Raw genomic sequence first — 10342 nt, forward strand, 5'->3', positions numbered from 1 at the left:
TGTGAGTATTAGAGGTAAAGCTCTCTGAATCACATGTGTTTGTAAATCATATTGTTTAAAATACTGTTCATGTATTCATCAAATTTGCCATGTCCTAGACAAGAAAATATACTGTGTGTATATATATATATATATATATTTATTTATGGAGATTTTCTTTTCTTTTCTAGGCTTAATCCATGTATAGGAAAATCACATATCCAATGTGAAAATAAATCTGTGCAGTGTGATCAAGAGGGGGTAGAAACCTTGCTTATCCTCATCCTGTCTATATAGCGAGTAGTCCTGTCTATCAAGTCCTGTTCAGTCCTGTTCAGACCCCATCTCCATAAAACTGAAGGGGGACAAAGAATCAATTCATTTCAAAAGCAAATCAAATTACCCAAATCAAAACCAACTGCTCCATCTTTTTCTGCATACACATTAAACATCTACACATGAATGCTGTATAAACTCACTGTACTAGCCTACTGTTATGGTAAATAGAATATCATCTCAGTTTGTAATTGTAAATTTCATGATTTATGAAAATAAAAAATGCAAATAAATGGTTCCCTAACACTGCTTTTCTATTATTGAAATACTGACATGACTTTTAATTGGCTATAGAGGTCACTGTTGTTCAATATTTTATCATGTGTATAGAAAGATGCAGAGAGAGAGAGAGAGCGCTACTGAAGCTCTTACTGTCTATAATCTTATAGTTGTATGATATTTTTTTTGTAATAACAAAAATGCTCCAGCTATTGGAGACAACTATTTAAAGTTGAGGCTTTACATAATCATACGTTGTTCACTAATTTCTGATAGCAGCCTCATGAACAATGTCGGTGTGCATGTGTTTGTCTTATAGAGTATTTACGAACAAAGGGAAAGCCAAAGGCACTACACTATAGTCAAGGTACATGGCGATACAAGGAGTTGTATGTTTATTTGTTCAGTAATGCTTGACTTGAAGGTATACATAGTGACATGAGACTGTCACAAACACATGGCACTGTCATGAAGCATGAACCCTAACACTAACTTGTCATGACAAAAACCGAATGACACTTACTGACAGAAGCGTTTTGTCATAAACGTTTATGATTTGTTTATAATATTTGTGACACGTTTGCGACAGTGTCATGTCACTCTTTTGTTGTTACAAGGGCAAGAGAAACACAAAAAGTGCAGTGCTCCATCTAGAAATACCCATTTTGCCAGTACAGATGCAGAGGTAGCCACAGCTTCTCTTCATGTAATAAGGAATGTCATTTTCTATATATAAAAAAATGGCATTGCATTTCCGTCACCGTAATGCTGCCAGGCGTTTGTTGTTTCTTCCTTCTCCTTAGTCTTATCTATTTCTTAAGAACCAAAACAATGATGGGTGTGTATGTTCTTAAAACGTCTGCTGCGTGTTCCTGTTATGTCATGTTTACCTTTTAAGTCTGAGAGGATTTTCAAAAGTCTCTTGAAGGCCAGATAACGCCCTTAAGAAGTGTTTTGTTTTAAGGTCCGGGATGGACTACCTCACGGACACAGTATTCCCAATATGACTACAATGGCAACATAACTGCTTTATCATGCTTTAACATGCTTTGAGACATAATATAACAAGTATGATTTACCACTAAACATCAGCTTTGACCAGAATTTTAGCATGACAAGTTGAAAGAAAATGAACAGTCTGACAACCAGAGTCTGACAACTGAACCAACGTATGTCCCCTTTAAAATCATCTTATTAAACCCTCAATACACCACACGACAGTATAACAGTTGATGGCCGCGTTTCCCAGATTCGTTAAGAAGCTCTTAAGTGCTAAGAACTTCTTAGGAGCGTTCTAAGAACATTCTAAGAATGATCCTAAGAAGTTCTTAGCACTTAAGAGCTTCATAACGAATCTGGGAAATGCGGCCAATACCAGTATATCTGCATAGCAGTTTAATTGCTATATATTAGCTCAGTCTGCAAAAGAAATGTGTCAGCAGTAAAGGCCCGCAAGTAGAAGTGCACATTTGGACAGTATTACTGTTGCCTGTTGAGGAAAATGAGCTGCAAGTGGGTGAACGAATGAATAATGAACATGGATGGTCATAGTTTTCATTTGTATCAGTATGGGGATTGATGTTGGGTTTTTTTCTTTTATTAGCCTACTTGTTTACGAGACGACCACAGGTTTTGAAGCCACAACTGTTCACACAGATCTACCTCTAATGGGGAGTGTTATTTTCAAATAAACAAAAATTGCATTGCATTTGCCTCACCGATATGATTTAGTGAATGTGCAAAATAAGCTGGAAAAGAAACTTAGCTACATACAGAAAAAAATACATTTCCCACAGCAGGCTCTCGTCAGAGCAGGCTTGTGCCCCTCAAGCAGGACACAACAGCAAAGCACAACTGGCTGAAGACAGCAACAAGACAACAGATGACAAGACGATAGACAATACAATGTGCTACATGATATCTATAAACATCCTCCTTCACAGTGCAACATGGATTATCTGCAGCTTATCCAAATTTAACACAACAATACACGACTGTCTAACCAGCAGCAAAAAACTACATAGAAAAAAACAAGTACATTCCGATGTGAAGACGGCCCTATTCAGGGCCCATGGTGGCAAGAGCTGCTTCAGATTAAGATCAATGGTTCATAGAATCAGTGCCACACAACAGTCTAATGCAGCTTAAATGTAAGCTTAAATGTAAATCCTCCTCTGACTTTGACAGTTTATAACAGTTTGTAACACTTGAACACATGTTGACAAAAACAAGATAACTTAACTGGATTAAATTGAGTCAACAAATATTTTCAGAGTTGTGATCTGGAGTCCAAAGAAGATCTGAGCACTAAACGATAATAAAATCGCATGATGAGAAACAAACACAAATGCACTTTTTAAATATATGCCAAATTATTAACCATAGTCTTTACAAATGAATGCAAAAAATAATTTATACAGTCCTTTATACACATTTTGAAAAAAGGGAGTCATTTAGCTTGATACAGTTTTCACTGTCTTTTCACTGAGTCACAAATGTCTTAAATGTTGCCACTGTCAAGACTGGACAAGATATTTTGACTGTAAAGGACAAGGACTGTTTTTTTGCCCTTTGCTATTCTTAGCATGAACTGTTTTTCTTTCACTTACTTTGTCACAGACTGAACAAGTGCCACACCTGTCAGTGTCAACAAGTCTGGCATGTCTTTTGCATCACTACGTCAATGTGAATTTGGGAAATGTACATTCATAATTGAATTTGTGTCTGATGCTAGTAAAACATATCATACCTTTCATAACATTGATATTTATAACATTTGATATATTTGTGTAAATATATATTTTTATTTATAACATTTCATATATTTGTTTGAATACATTAATAACATTTAGAACACCATAACGGTCCCAATATTCAGAAACCAACATGTGATAAACTAGAAAAGCACTCTGTGAGCGCAGACCTCCGCCAAGAGTCATCATACAGTAACCGCCTCCTGGTTCCAGACGGTGATACGGATTAACTGTTCATACATGCATCACAGTATGTGATACAATTATTAAATGATTAAATGGTTAACATAATTGTTAAAAGGCAGGGCTTTGAACCAGAATTACTTTCCAATTGGTTTGTTCCGAACAGAAACAGTACTTTAACATTTCCGGTATTCGGTTCAACCCAAAAATTGATGTTCCTGAACCGGTTAGAACCAAAAAATAAAGTTCCTGAACCGGTTAAAATTATATTATTTGCATACAAAAACATAATTTTCCTGAAGTCTCTATCTTGTCACCAAATATTAAAAAGCACTAAATAAATATAAATAACACATGCATAAATCCTTTTACATCGCAACTTGGTGTAACAACCAACCAGGTCCGTGTAGATGCTTATTACATTAACAATAGCAGCAGGTTCAAAAACTCCTAGCCCCACTGGAAAGAAATGAGCTACCTGAAGAGAATTTCAGGCATTAGGCCTATTGGTGCAAATGACATAGGGTGGGCTACATAGCTGTCATTGAGAACTTCAACTGACCAAACCTGGCCAGGGTCCAATCAGTGCATTTGTTTCTCTTTTGTCATCAGACAATAAAAACACACAATGGTGTGTAGGCCTACATTATAGTCTGTCTGTCGCCATACTAAGCTCGATCTTTTAAGATTGAACATTAGTATGGGGAGTCTGCACTTTATTTCTACTGCACAGGAGGTGTGATCAATGGGCATCGTTCAAATTACTCCGTACGCTTAGATAGCCTACATAGCTGCCATTGAGAATACTAAATGTATAAACACATCACATGCCCAAAACCTTGAAACGAAAACAGATTTTGCCTGTATGGCTGGCAGCAAGTTTCTCCAATAGCCTACATTGAACCTCACTTCTTGTCAAAGAACGGAAAAAATAACGCTATTAACCGGTTACCATTATTTTAGCTAAACTTTTCTGTTCTGGAACGTAATAGTTTTTAAAAAGTGTCTGGTTTCGTTTCTGTTCCTAGCAAAACATCAAAAGTTTCTGTTTTTTCGTTTTCGTTCCGTGAACCGGTTCAAAGCCTTGTTAAAAGGTCTTTAACACGGAAAGGGAATATTGACCATGTCACATATTAAAGCATATGAAGATAGGATTCATGGATAAATAGCAAAGGTCATTGGTTTGTAGTATAGGGATCTTCAATACTTCTATCTTATTTATTGCAATACTGACGTGGTCTTTAGTTGTCCATAGAGGTCACTGTTGCTCAATACTTTATCTTGTGTATACAGTCGAATGCACATTCACATTCACACCCAAAGTTGTTTTTCTTGTTTTTCTTGTTTATTATCTGAGCTTTATTGCAGTGTACTGTGTACTTCTACATCCTTAGGCCAAAAGACGGCATAGGCCAAAATATGTCAGTTTTGTGAGTTATGTTTTCATACTAAGTTATAGCTTGAGGATGCGTTTACTTTTTTGTTTTGATTCTACATCCTTAACAGTTTTATAATCTCTATGCTCTAGCACTACCAAACAAAGTCTGATAGTGTTCTAACAAAATGAGATGAAGCTACCACAGTTGTGAAGCTGGAGGTTATACTGTCTGGCTCTTATTTTTAGTCAATGTTCTCTGTCTATTCCTCCTTTTCACCACTGTTTCAGAGAACCAATACAATGCTGGGCGTTTCAAAAGGCTTTTGTCCTGTTGTACTTAACCTGTCACCTTTTAATCTGAGAGTTTAGCAACTGTAAACTTGTAAACTATAGGTTTAAAGCAACAACATAAATCAATGTGTTTGTGTGTCATGTTTGCTTTTGTTTGCCTATGGTCATTCAATGGACAAATAAACAGCTAACATACAATGACTTTCCCCAGGCTATGCTTTATGAACACTGGTTGGCAAAACAGTAAGTGAACCATTTGAAATTGCCTACATTTATGTATAAATATATCTTAAAACATGCTCTGCTCTGAAATAATAAACCAAAGCGTCCTAAAATAATGAACAAACATAAACTGTTTTAACTAAGAATAAAACACAATTATTGTGTTTTTGTGTCCATACATCAACCACATCAACATACAAGAAGGTTTTTGACCCTACATCATTAAATAGTCACCGTGGTGGTTGGAAGAAAGTTCATGAAATCTATGACTGTGACAAAAATCAAGTCACAAGTCACAGGTTGGCATACCTGAAGTGATACAGCAGCAATGAATATGAAGGTGTGGCTCAGAGCTACGTTGACTACTGATCATGATCGTGAATCATGCTTTTCAGAAAAAAAGCTTCCAGAAGATCTACGATCACAGATTATTCAGTTGCATGAACCTGGAAAGGGTTATATACAGCATATATATATCATAATATTTATAAAATATCACCCAAAATGGTGAAGTATTCATGGGTTTCATCAACCTTTCCACCGGTGTATTAATCAAGCACCATGCAGTCTGCATTCATAATCGAAGTGCTTGATTTCATACACCTGTGGAATGGGATCTGATGAACCCCATGAATTATGAAATTAGACACATTATGAATTGCTTTGCTTCCTATGGACCAAGTCCATGACAAATGGGTGTTTAATGATGCCAAGTATTATAATGATTTGTTCGTTAATCACTTGGCAATACTTGTGAAGGAAGAATAGCTCACCATGTTAAACCAGACAATCAGATAATAGTTCACATACGTTTCATGCCACTTGTTCTACCAGTGCCATGTGATAACAAACTTGTGTCTGCCGTCTTGGTTGTTGGGGGTGTGATCCAACTTGGCCTGATTCTTATTGAAGGGCGGAAATTCAGGCCTGCTACAAACATGTTGCAGTCACTAATCTAAGTTCTTATAGCCTCCCAGAAATGGTAAAAGTGCATAAATTCCATATTCAAGTAGAAGTGATACATTTGTTAAAAAAAGACTCTAGAATAAGCATTTCACTTTTTCACTCAAGTAAAAGTAACAAAGTACAGGCTCTGAAATCTAAATTACAAAAGTGAAACATATTCTAACATTTTTAAAGTATTTGATAGTTGTTTCTGTTAGGACTGTAGCCTACAGCTGTAACTCCTTCACTGTCTCTACCAAGCCACGGATGAACTTGCAGAGAAACAAACATTCTGTTTAAGTTAAGCTCAGATTTGTTTTTGTACCGACAGTACTTGGTGACCTTTATGTGAAAATGTTAAATATTTTGAGGTAGTTTGACTGTTCGAGTTAACAGTACACAATGGGGAGATTGTTTATTTGATTTAATGCTTTGGTTAGACTGATGTCATGATAAGCAGAAATAAAATGGTAAAAGAACAGGTTGTGACCTTTGTGACAAGGGAGTGATAACTGAAACATTTTACCCCGACATAATGTGATCAAGCTTTCAGTTACAAGCGTGATAATGATACACAGTATTATCTATTGTTTTACAGGGCGTATAGAAAAATATCAGAAAATGTCAACATGTTATTAAGGCCCGTGGCCACAGTTCCTGAGAACATCAAGCCATGTTTTTTTTTTTTTTTTTTTTAAGTATATTTTTGGGCTTTTTATGCCTTTAATGACAGAGACAGTGACAGGAAGTGAATGGGAGAGAGAGTACATGGGATCCTGAAAGGACCACAGGGCGGGAATCGGCGTACGGTGCAGGTGCCCCAGCCACAGCTAGGGCCTATCAAGCCATGTTTTTTTTTCTTAGCTCTACAATGCTTTTTTAGTTTCACAATGAAAACGTGGTATGTAAAGGGTATGGCACAACAGACAGCATACATTTGAACTGAATAGGTGTGCCTCCTTTCTGTCATACTCATACAGCATCTGCCAATAAAAACTTGTTACTGGAATAAGAGGTGGATTAACTAATTGCATGGCTATAAATAGGTGTGTTGGGAACAATATGAGGTTTGTTTGCTCTGTTTTTACAAGTCAAAGTCAGATTTATTGTCAACTGCTCCACATGTATGAGATGTATAGAATTATTGAAAATAAAAATCCTCTCTATCCCACAGTGAAAGAAATTAAGGGCACAAGGGATAAATTCAAAAGTGCAAATATAAACCTCCTGACAGTCTGGCAGAGTGGGCACTGAGGCTCCAGTATCTTCTCCCAGAGGGCAGAGACTGAAGAGGGTGGCTGGAGACACCCACAATCCTGGTCGCTTTGCATATAAGTCCAGGAGTGAGGCGATGGCGATGATGATGATGATGATGATGATGATGATGATGATGATGGTGATGATGATGATGATGATGATGATGATGATGATGATGATGATGAGGAGGAGGAGGAGGAGGAGGAGGAGGAGGAGGAGGAGGAGGAGGAGGATGATGAGGAGGGTGAGTGAGGATGATGATGATGAGGATGATGATGAGGAGGAGGAGGAGGAGGAGGATGATGAGGAGGAGGAGGATGATGAGGATGATGATGAGTGAGGATGATGATGATGATGAGGATGATGATGAGGATGATGATGATGATGATGATGATGATGCCTTTGATGATGACAACCTTTATTTGCACAGCACTTTTCATACACAGCATGCAGCTTTACATTTGGAACATGCAACAAAATAATAAAAAAGAATCAGTCAGTTCTCTTTGTTGCTGTAGCCACTTGATGATGATGATTTAATAAGCAACATATCAGAATTACAGAAAAGAACATAGAACATAAAATATATACAAAATAACTCTTTATCACATGTGTCCTTTAAAGCTTTCCTCGACAACTGCACTTGCTGCTATCATGCAGGAAAATGTCCCTGTTTAATCTGACTACCAAAGCTGAAAGAATTTCCTCTAAGCAAATACCAAATCATGAACATACCAAACACGTGCAAAGATGGAAACGCAGATATCAGTATATGAGTGAGAGGATGCCCTGTTGATAGCGACAGCCGATTACGCGATTCTGATTCAGATAACATGTTCGGAGACTCAGTACAGGTGCAATTTTCAACTCTGTTAGAATGTGACTGGCACGATCGTAAATAGCATTGGCTATTTTTATAAAGTTAGAGCTACACAGAGGGCTATTGTCCAGGCTACAGGTGTACTTTTCTTTGTCAGGCCTTCCTGCCATCAGAGAGACGGTGTACAGTACTTTCCATTTGGCGTGCAAAGGTCATCTGTCCCATCAGATGTTAGGTCAACTTATGGCATAAACATTCTTCTATGAACAATACTTCAAGGTTATCATTTGAAGAGTTAAGATGCAAAACCCTCTAAATCCATCTGACCACTTTTCTTTTCAATTAGCTTTTTTTTTTTTTTTATCAAGCTCCTATAGGTTTTTGCCTACAAACTGATATTTCAGGCCATGAAGAGAGTGGTATTTTAGTGGGTTTTGAAATGTAATTATTTGATGAGGTATACTAAGTGTGGCGACCATTCACTCACCATTGTTATCTCGTTTTTGACAGGCGACATTTAGAGTGTTTTGCATCTGAACTCTTCATATATCATTTAATATTCTATGTAACTGTGGATTCACACACACAGCGCTTTGTGCTGCTGACTACTAGTCGTGAACCAAATTGCCCTCTCGGGGACATGAAAAGATTATGCAACTCAATTCACCATTAGGGTTAGACTATGGTTCGTTGCTTTATCCATAATTCCTGTAGGCCAAGGGATTGATGATATGGAGTCAAACGAAGATCTGGGGACCGTATAGGGTCATAAAATCATAAGCACATGAGATGAACCATAATCAAACCATAATCCTTGTTAAGTCATTAATAACCATACTTTAAAGTATATTTGCTTTTTGCCTGACGAGGTGAGTGGGAGGGAGATGGATGGGGTGGGATCGGGAAATAATGCGAGTCAGATTTGAACCTGAGTCCCTGGCCTGTGGACACTTGGACCCAAGGGTAGTAGAGGTGTTGTAGCCTGTTACTGTATGAAAACAGCACAATGACACCAATGCTAAGTCAGGTCAGTTTTGGGTTCTTGCTCGACACTGTTGTCAATGATTCACACGGAAGAAATGTTCATTATTAAGGCTATGCTTGTTTGTCTTTGATATTTTTGGCTTAACCACTACTAGTTACTTTCATTTCCTCTTCACTGAAACGTAACAAACAAAACTGACACACCAGTCTGGCTTGTCTTTTGCGTCAGATCAGTGTGGGCGTATGCAAATTTATTTTCAGACCTGGTGTATGAGAGGAATGAGCTGGGTTATGGAGGATATGACGTCAACAGTGCTTTTAATAGCAATACTCTTTTCCTTACCAATAAGCCTGAAGGTAAAATACGGCGTCACAGACTCCCTGTGCTGTCACTAGTGGTTAATTAGTGGTTATTGTCTTTGGCAGAGCCATAGAGAGAGAGAGTTGCGACACGCTTTGATGTCGCCGCCACGCAAAACCTGCGCTGAATGGCTGAATTGCAGGAGGGTGGGATGTACTTCTAGATGCTGGAAGGTGTAATCAATTAACTCATTAACTACTGACCAAGAGATTGGCTGTAAACAGTTCCAAAAGCCTCATAACGAGGAAATAGCCTGGAAAAAGTGCTGGCATTTTTTCCTATGGAGGTCTATGGGAGTGTCGCCACTCTGTTTTATCTACCGCTCTGGTCTTTGGGCTGTGACCTGAAACCAAGTACTTCATACAGGGTGATAGACATCCTGTACACTACTGCGGACTCTTGAAAGAATTGACTGCATCTACACAGACACACAGACACAAAGACACTCACACACATATACTCACCATGAATCCTATCCTACAGACTTGCGCCCCTTATTTCCCTCATTTCTCTCTCTCTCTCTCTCTCTTTCATACACACACGCACACGCACGCGCACGCGCGCACACACACACACACACACACACACACACACACAAACACACACAAACACAC

This window comes from Sardina pilchardus, chromosome 16 (genome assembly GCF_963854185.1).
Source record: "Sardina pilchardus chromosome 16, fSarPil1.1, whole genome shotgun sequence".
Lineage (NCBI taxonomy): Eukaryota > Metazoa > Chordata > Actinopteri > Clupeiformes > Clupeidae > Sardina > Sardina pilchardus.